A 9,350-nucleotide genomic window follows, 5' to 3' on the forward strand; every position below is an offset into this window, starting at 1 on the left:
AACCCCCCTGTCCCCGCCGTTTCTCGCGTTTCCGTCAGCCTTTTTTCCCCCCACGCGTAATTAATTAAGAGAGTAATATCAGTAAGTAGAAGAGAACCGTGCTCGGGTTGTTCCGTTCATTTGCACGAGCGTAATCAGCGAGAGATCCATGTGACTGAGGTTAAACGGCGAATTTCTTTCCGCTAGCGCATACAACACGTATATAACCTGCGTCCGTGTGTACGTGTTTGCGTGTGCCACGAGAGATAAAGAAACAACGAGGGTGGTCAGCGAATAAATTTTCCAATATTATTTTCGCGTTTTTTCGGAATTATTGCGTCCCCCGTTTCTTCTTTCTCTCTTTGTTTCTCCTCGTCGGCGGTCGCACCGGCGCCCAGAAAATCGTGGCCGCTATTAGGAAGCTCGGTTTCTCCCTCTTGAAATGTATTTCTTGGGGATTTTTAACGCACGATTTGCTAAATCGCTCTCCTGTCCCTGTTGCAGAACTGACCTATAAGTTTGAACGGCGCGCGCCACCGATTATGCCGTTACGAGCTCATTAATTTTTCCTTACCAACCCGGCCTGACGTTATTCTCCAACCCCCCCGTCGTTACCTTCTTCCACCGCTGTTGCGCCTTTCCTTTTTCCCCGTATAATTAATTTCGGGCATTACGTCGCTAATCCCTGCGCAAGAAGCCGCAATCGTGCGTGTCAACGACACGATTGCAATCCGGGAGAGAAAGTGTCCCCCGGGCCGGAGAGTAAATTCGTCCTGATTTTTCCACCATTTTGGAACCTCGTTTTTTCCTCCCAGTGATTTATCGCGTCCAATAAGTAATCGCTGAACGAGGATTATCGCGTTATAATACGCTTATCGTTATAATACTTCGGAGGATGAAACCGATATTTCGATACGAGGCTTCATAAACAGAAATCACAGTTATTTTTCGGAAAGCAAATTCGGAACGGAGGACATGGGAAATGTTATATACCAGTTGCAACGATATTTTCGGTCAGTTTTCAATTTATAGAATTTGCAAATTAAGTTATACGGGATTCGAAAATGCATGTTTATCGATTTAACAATTGCTTTTTATCGCCGCTGGAAGTAATTCTAATTTTTCCCAGATACGACGTATTTTCGTTTCACTCGAGAAGTATGTATAGAAAAGAAGGTTTACGAGAGAAGTTCGAGTACAGAGTCACATTAGAGTTGGAAATAGAAATGGGATATTAATCATGGATGCAAAATGGAAGAACAGGTTCGGTGGTGAAAAAGAAGAAGTAGCAGTTTCGCCCGGTTTCAGGATTTTTTTTTCCACGGAAAAGTTGTTCCACGAACTCGTTCGCTTTTTTCCCTCCCTCTTTCGAGAGGAAAAGGGAGACTATTATTGGGCTTCTTACCGGGAAACGTTTCCTGGCAGCGTTCTGCTGTCGCTGACGGACGAAAATTGAGGTTTCTCCGTTTGACGGAACTCCCGAAAAATATTAATCGTTGTTCCCGCAGGGAAGAACAGGAGGGAGAGCAAAAAAGAAACGGTAAATAGTCATAACCAGATACTTGGCGCGAGTTGCGCCGTGTCTGACGTGGACTAATGGACCCGGTGGCCATCGAACCGTACGAAAACGAAAACCATCATGTTTCGTTCACGTTTTCACCCCGCGTAATGACCTCGTCCGCGGAATATCTCCCTCCCCCGTTATTAAGACCGGTTTCATACAGGATACGCGGTTATAGCATTACTGGGGCGAACGTGTGTGGAAAAGTTCCTCGGTTACCTTGCACGATAAAGAATCGCATTACTTCTCGTGTGGTTTACTTTGGGTGAAGTTGCGGGAAGTTGAGCCGCTGTCGTCCGCGAAACTACAATTTCATCGTCTTTATTATACCTTTGTTTCGTGGGGGATGATCGATGAACGTAATTGGCGAACTATGGGTAGAGTCGATCGACAATTCTTTGGAAGGAAATTGTTTTTTATCGTGGTTCGATCTTTCGTTTTTATTGTTGGGATTTAGGGGTAGAAGTTCTATTTATTTTTGGTCTATTGTGCGGGAGTTGTGAGAAAAATTGGGGATACTTAAAAATTCTTTTAAAAATTCGTTAATTATTAGTTTTCAATATTTTTTGAATGACTTTTGAGGTAATTACGAGTCTAACTTAGATCTTTGCACGCATTATTTCACGATCTCTATTGTTCAAAAAATTGTGCAATTCTGTTTCAATTTTTTGTATAAACGAAATTCAGCGATAGTAATATTCCACGCTCATATCTTTCACGGATGATGTCAGAAATAAAGAACTCGCTATCTCAACGGGAAAAAAGAAATGTGGTCAATGAAAAGAATCTGTTAAGCACTATTTCATATCTGGAATTCGTAAAGTGCGAACGTGCATTGAAATAAAGATTTAAAAGCGTAATTTCTTTTTATTCTTCTTTTCTGCTTATCTTTCAAAACGATCAATTCGCGCTAACGTAGAATAATTTTTCTTCGAGGTACGCTCTCAGGGAAAAAGAATTCCGTCGGAGGAACGGCGAAGAGGCGCGGCGCAGAAACGAATTCCGCGACGACTGGCTGGGACGAATCGAGTTTAAAGTTTCGACGAGTCCTCCCCACGGATGTTAACACTTTACCGACCGGTAGCGGTTGAACATTCTACGCAACTTCCGACCGGTCACTCGGCCACGGATACATCGCCGACACCGGCTGTGTGGTCCGTCTTGGGTGTTATAATATACGCGCTTTTTCTTATACCTGTAGAAATGTTAAACCGAACTTTGACCGATCGATAGGCTATCGGTCGAAAAGCGTCGGCGGCAAAAAGAAATGATCGATAGACTAGCGGTCGAAAAGCGTCGGCGGCAAAAAGCCGATTAACAGGCAACCAGTCGGCAAAGTGTTAAGTGCGTCTAACTAGCGTTTAACTCCCGGAAGGCGCGATGGCTCTTCCTTCCGTCAGATTAGAGCTGCCACGAAGCATCGAATTAGCGCCCCCGTCAGTTTCCGCGTTACGTGTTTCGCGGCTGATAAATACCACGACCCCCGTCCCGTTGTCGCGAGTTACGGGACCGACAAATTTCTGGATGCGCCAGTCAGCTTGCCTTTTAATTGAGCCGCCGCCACACCACCCTCCACGAAACTTCTGCTTTACAACGATGTAAACGCGCGTCGTCTCCTTACTTGTTACGTACGACGACTGCCCTTGGGTATTCAATTACCATAGTTTCCTACGGTTCGAGCCGCTCACCCTCGAATTTTCAAGGAACAAAGGGATCGGGTAATTAAAGGCTATTGACTCTGATTTTTTTAGGGAATGTTCGTGCAACCTTCTCAAAGATATTTGCGAATTCCTCGTGGAGTGGAAATTGGTTTTTAAATTTGGAGAAACGTTACTCTTTGATTCCAGTAATTTACCAGAATTTGTACGAACTTTGACATTGGAACAACCGAATTTGTGAAATGACTGATTTCAGATTTCTTGGAATGCAAGGATATTCTTTGGTATCTGGCAAAAACACACAAAATAATTTCGAACAAATCAATGCAGTGCTCGAGCTGTTGCTTTTGCTTTCGGGCGTCCGGCTTTAAGCAGCCGTACTCTCCCGGTACAATATTAACGAAACGGATAAAACGATTTATAACACTTACTGTGGGAAGGCGTCCGGTGATCCTCCTGTACTCTACTCTCTGGAAGGCGTCCGGCGGATAGGAGCGACCCAGATATAGCTCTCGTACTCTCCTATCACAATATTTGAGTGATACGCGTATGATCGGAGAGTCCACCAGCACTTCTCCTGGTAGGCGACCGGCGGATAGTCCAGCCCTTCTCTCCATACCAACAGAAGTACTAAGCAATCCTCTCCGAGCTTCCTCAGGCGTCCGGGTAACTTCCCGGTACTCTCCTCTCTCAGAGGCGACCGGCGGATAGTCCAGCCGTTCTCTCCTCCAAAGAGTGACCCAGGTGTCAGTCCCCGTACTCTCCTGTGCTGTAAGGGCGTCCGAAAGCTAGGCTTCGTACTCTCCCACTCTGAAGGGCGACCTCCTTCTCTCCCAGCAGAGTACAGCAAGAATGCCTGGCCGCGTCCGCGGCCGTGGTATTTATATCTGCCCGTTGCTAATGAAGCGCGGCTTATCAACATGTTTTCCCGCGCGAAATCGTGAGACTCCCGCGTAAAACCGCGAGTCTCCCGCGTAAAATCGCGAGTCTACCGCGGATCTCAAGCTAATTTCTTCTAGAAGCTTCTATCGCTTCGCGATTATTTGATTGACGACGAGGATAGAGGAGGAAATTTTTTGTCGCCGTCTTCGTTGATGGTTGTTACAAGATGCAATTTATTTCGCATTAATCGTTCCAATTTCGAAGTTCTTAAAGTATGTTTAAATTTTCCACAATGGACAAAATATGCTACACAAAGAAACCCTTTGCGAATGAGTATGCGAAAGATTAGAAATTCGACATTATCACGTGACAAGACCTAACACAAATCTGACCATTTATCCAACATTGATCACCTCACTTCACAGTGAAATTGTCGGTAAAAAATATCCCGCATTACAGTCTATTCACCCGTTCATACCAATCAATCGGATATTTTCCATTTTCTCCCGGTAATTCGAAAAATTTCCGCGTTTAACAATACCGTTCACCGTACGAAAATATTGATCGACGTTAAAATATTTATGTCCCTCCCGATGGACGGAGATACAACGGCAAAACAAGATTTGCCTTTTCCCCAGTGAAGGATCGAGGATGTAGCCGTTCGTTCGACATCGTACACAGCCTCGACTGTTTGAGCATCATTCGCGTATTATTGACAGAACGCTCGGGCGACATTTTAAATGGAACGTTGGCAAAAATTACACCTCCTCCTCCACCTCTTGCCGCGCCTCCACCGAACGATTTTCAGCGGCACAAGAGTTCCGGCGAATATCGAGTTTAAAGTTTTGACAGATCGCCTTCCTCGTCTGCTGGAACTCCAAGTTCCAAAGCGTTAGACAGCGCTTAATTCGACGTCGTTCCGTAGACTCGACGCCTATCGTCGTGGAGCCAGCTCCGGCCCTTGGATCAACTCCAATTATCGACTTTTATTTCGTGCCTTAAAATAACAATCGCTCGTCGTTGTTCGTTTATCGAGAAAAAACCGGGCGGAAATTCTTCTCTGTTTTCTTTTTCCTTCTTCTTTCCGATCGAGACTCCTTAAAAATCCCATTAAACTTTACACCACTTACATGCTCGCTGTTTCGTGAGCGTGAATTTTCCTCTTTTTTTTTTTCTCTCCCGAAGAACGTGACGTTAACGAGAGATTCGTTCGCGAAATGATTTAACGATCGAAAACTAATTTTATATCGACGACCTACTTTTTAACCGTTTCCTGCGAACGTTTTTCGACGCGTCGAATAAAAATGAGTTTTACGACGCTGGTTCGCTTCTTTTGAGAATGACACGAGGATATACGGATATATGTATAGAGGAGATACCGCGGTTTATAGCTTGATGAGCTACGAAATTTAATAAGAGCTTTTATGCTTCTCTCTCTTTCTCTGAAGGGGGGAGGTCAACGGCGATTGACTTACGATCGAGAAGATGGAAAATTTATGCCTTAGATCGCGCGGAATATTCTCGGCAGGTGTGTTATTAACCTGTGCGGTATAAAAAGGACGGAGAAATGTTTTATTTCAGATTACACGGTTATTCGTACGCTTTATAATTAGAAGTTCCCAGGGTATGTTAACGTGAAAATAAACATGGAGCGGTGTAGACGTTGGATTAAAATTAGATGTCGCGGCGTCTTGAATATTCAGGTGGGAATCACGAATTAAGTTCGCGAATTAACGACCGCTTAATGATTCTTAATTATTCTTAAACTTAATTATTCTTTAAATTTGTCAAATTCTTACGTATTCGTTTATTTCTTATCACAGAAATAAATCTTCCAAACTTTTGTACATTCGTTTATTTCTTATCGTGAAAAATAAATTTGCCAAATTTTGACGCACTCGTTTATTTCTTATCGTGAAAAATAAATTCGCCAAATTTTCATACGTTCGTTTATTTCTTATCGCGAAAAATAAATTTCCCCGTATTCGTCTATTTTTCACAAAGGAAACACCGATAAAGGGGACACTCTCTGCACGCAGAAAAAATTGCGAAATTCCAATGAAACACGGTACGTTTCCAGTTCCGCTTGACGTCAGATCAGCGACCTCGTGAAACATCGAATTAGCTACACGTCATTTTCCGCATTAGCCGATCGCTCGCAGACGCAAATATGCATTCGGACTGTGTGTACACGCGTTCACGCACACACACACACACAGATAGAAAACGAGCACAGGTCTGTCGAACAACCGCACGTCACGATCGTGCAACGCGTTCACGTACACCGAGATTTTACAGGCAATTAGGTTGTCGTATCTTTCGCGAGGGAAATCGGTGACGTTTGTTTCACGCGTTCGCCTTTTTTCACCCCCTACTTTTCCCACGCTTTTTTCTCCTCCGCATTTTCTCGTTACCCCTTCCCCCCGGACCGCGGCCGTTCGTTCACCAACCGCGTCGGTTAACAATTTATCGAAAGCCGTAAACCGTGAAATAGATCGTCGGTCTTCTAGAAAATTGCTATTACGGTGTATTCGATTGAAAGTTTTGTTTATACGCGTATCGTGAAAATCTGTTTGTTCGAAAAACATGTTCCGCCGCACAATGCCGACCGTTTGACACGCGCGAAAACCCGTCGAGGAAATTGAACAAATCTCGACCGCGCCGCTGGGGGATGGAAAACGAAAAGCAAAAAAAAAAAAAAAATTGAAATCGGCGAATTTATTAAATTCGCTTGAGAAAATAAACGGGGTTTTCCTTTTTTTTTCGAACGCTGCGTTGGTTCGTCGCGATATTATTCTATTATCCTCGAGAATAATCGAAACGCTGGTCTTTTGATTATTTTGCTGGTCGAACGAGTATCGCGTGCGATAAATTCTTCTGCTATCTGAATTTTAGATTGTAAGAAAATAAATGTAAGTTTTGTGGAATAAGGGGATCTTTGGAATTATTCTGCAGGTTTCGAAGGGGGTAGAAAATTTGTCGGAGTGATCAATCTTGGTAAGATAGAACGGAGAAGATCCATCTTTGAAATTAGCAGAGTCCAAGGCTGACTTGTTTATCCTCGAAATCCCTAGTTCAGCAGATGGAACGGGGCATTTCGCTGTCATCGCGTAGCAACTCTCGTTCGGGTCAACTCTTTTTTCATCTGACTCATTCGCGACAATGGGCTCTGTTTAATCCGACGAAGCTAACTGAGTGCCGTTCGCGAAACAGTTGGTATAAACCGGACAGAGAGCTTGATTTTACGAGCAATCGTATAAATGTACACGGTTAAAACGCGAAACCGATTAAGAGCAACACGCCTGAATCCAGAGTACTTCGATTGCCATTGGAGTACCGCTGGCGTAATTTTCCTCCCGCCGTACTTATCTCTCTTTTCGTACTAATCCTGATACTTAACTCTGCATGCCCTTCTGATACAATTTTCAATGAAAAAAATTGCTACCTAATATTCTCCCTCAAGTTAATTGAACAATTTTGGCTAAGTTTTAGTAAAAACAAATTAGGTCGTAAACGACATGTCAAACATTACAAAATAGCGAAGGAAATATGAATTTCAAATGTAATTTGAAATAAATTTATCGCTGGTGTAATTTTTATCTTTTTTTCTAATTAATTCTGACACTTGACTCTGTACACCCTTCTAATACAATTTTCAATGAAAAAAATTACTACCTAATATTCTCTCTCAAGTTAATTCAAAAATTTGACTGATTTTTAATGAAAAGAAATTAGGTGACCATTGACACGTCAAAAATGATAAAATAGTAAAGGAAACGGGGATTTCTTAATACGTTTCGAACGTAGTTTGAAATAAATTTATACTTATACTTATCTTTTTGTCTAATTAATTCTGATACTTAATTGCATATATTCTTCTAATGCAATTTCAAATAAAAACAAACCGTCTAATATTTTCTCTCAATTGAACGCGCAAATGTTGATTAATTCTCTATAAAAAGGAGGAGCGAGGTAATCAATAACACATGTCGAACGGTACGGAATAGCGAAGGAAACACTGATTTCTTTATTCCTTATACAGAGGGTCATCGAAATGTACCTGGAAGCTCTCGACGTCCGTTCCAAGTCCACAGTCGATCGCGATCCACCTTGGATTCCAGCTTTCACCGCTCTTATCGCCTTATTTCCGATAGGAGAGCGACGCGGGTCTCGATTCGACCGGACGATTGTGATTCTTTCGCGGTCCGAGTTAGATATCAGAGCCGATAAAACAGCTGCCGAGTTCGTGCTGCTGCCTGATTGCACGCCGAAGATATCGGGATCTATCTTCTTCCAGCGGTGGAAAACAGGAAAGAGCAAGCAGCGCTTTCCAAAGAGGATGTTTTAACCGAGGTGTTTCTTCGTACGTGGCTCGTTTCGGTGTTATTCGCTCGAGCCTTCGTCTACGCGACGATTCAGACCTCTCTGAATCGACGATATATAGCGTCTCGTATCGAGATAACGGGAAAAATTCGCGCGACTTTCAGTCCTGTTTCAAAAGATACGTTCACCTTTTCTTTCATCAAGGTAGAATTTACATACAAAGCGGAACTTCCAGTGTTTAACTGAGTTAGAATTTATCGAATTATTCGTTACAAAGTTTCTTCGATATTTTCCATTTCACAACCTCGAAGATTTTTACACCGTATTTTTCCCTTGGCGCTCACCGCGCCCATACAAATTCTCGAAACGAACGCGTATAGCGCAGAGCGCGGTGTGCTGGCTAACGTTGCAAACAATCCGGCGAATTTCAACGAAACCGCGTTTCTATGGACCGCGGCTCCCCGGGCTTGACCCGCAATTTGAAAAAGCAACGTCGTTTCCGCATCCTTCTCTACCCGACCTTTTTCACAATTTCTCAAAAGAAACCTCCACTTGCTGGAGTAGTTGATGCAGAGAGAGGAGGTGGTTTGGAAACGAGATATAAGCCCACGTCATCGAGCGTGCACGCGGGTTGCAATTAAAAGGAAACGATTCCTAATGCGTTTACCCTCCGTCAACCCCTTTAAAATTTGCATTTAAACATTTCATCCGTCGCGGATAAGCGTGGCTCAATGCGCATGGAAAATACATAGAAATCTGAATTCCTCGAATGCCCGTGCTCAAAGGGTCCGGTCAAAAAGGACGGGAAGCTCTTTTCACCGAGCAGAGTAATCCACTATCGGCTGATACCGTTTCAACAACCACAGACCACGTATATATACGCTCTTTCTCTCTCTCTCTCTCTCTCAACGTACTCTATTAAATGCACTAACTCGCAAGACACTTTT

This window comes from Habropoda laboriosa, unplaced genomic scaffold (genome assembly GCF_001263275.1).
Source record: "Habropoda laboriosa isolate 0110345459 unplaced genomic scaffold, ASM126327v1 scaffold151, whole genome shotgun sequence".
In the NCBI taxonomy this organism is placed as follows: domain Eukaryota; kingdom Metazoa; phylum Arthropoda; class Insecta; order Hymenoptera; family Apidae; genus Habropoda; species Habropoda laboriosa.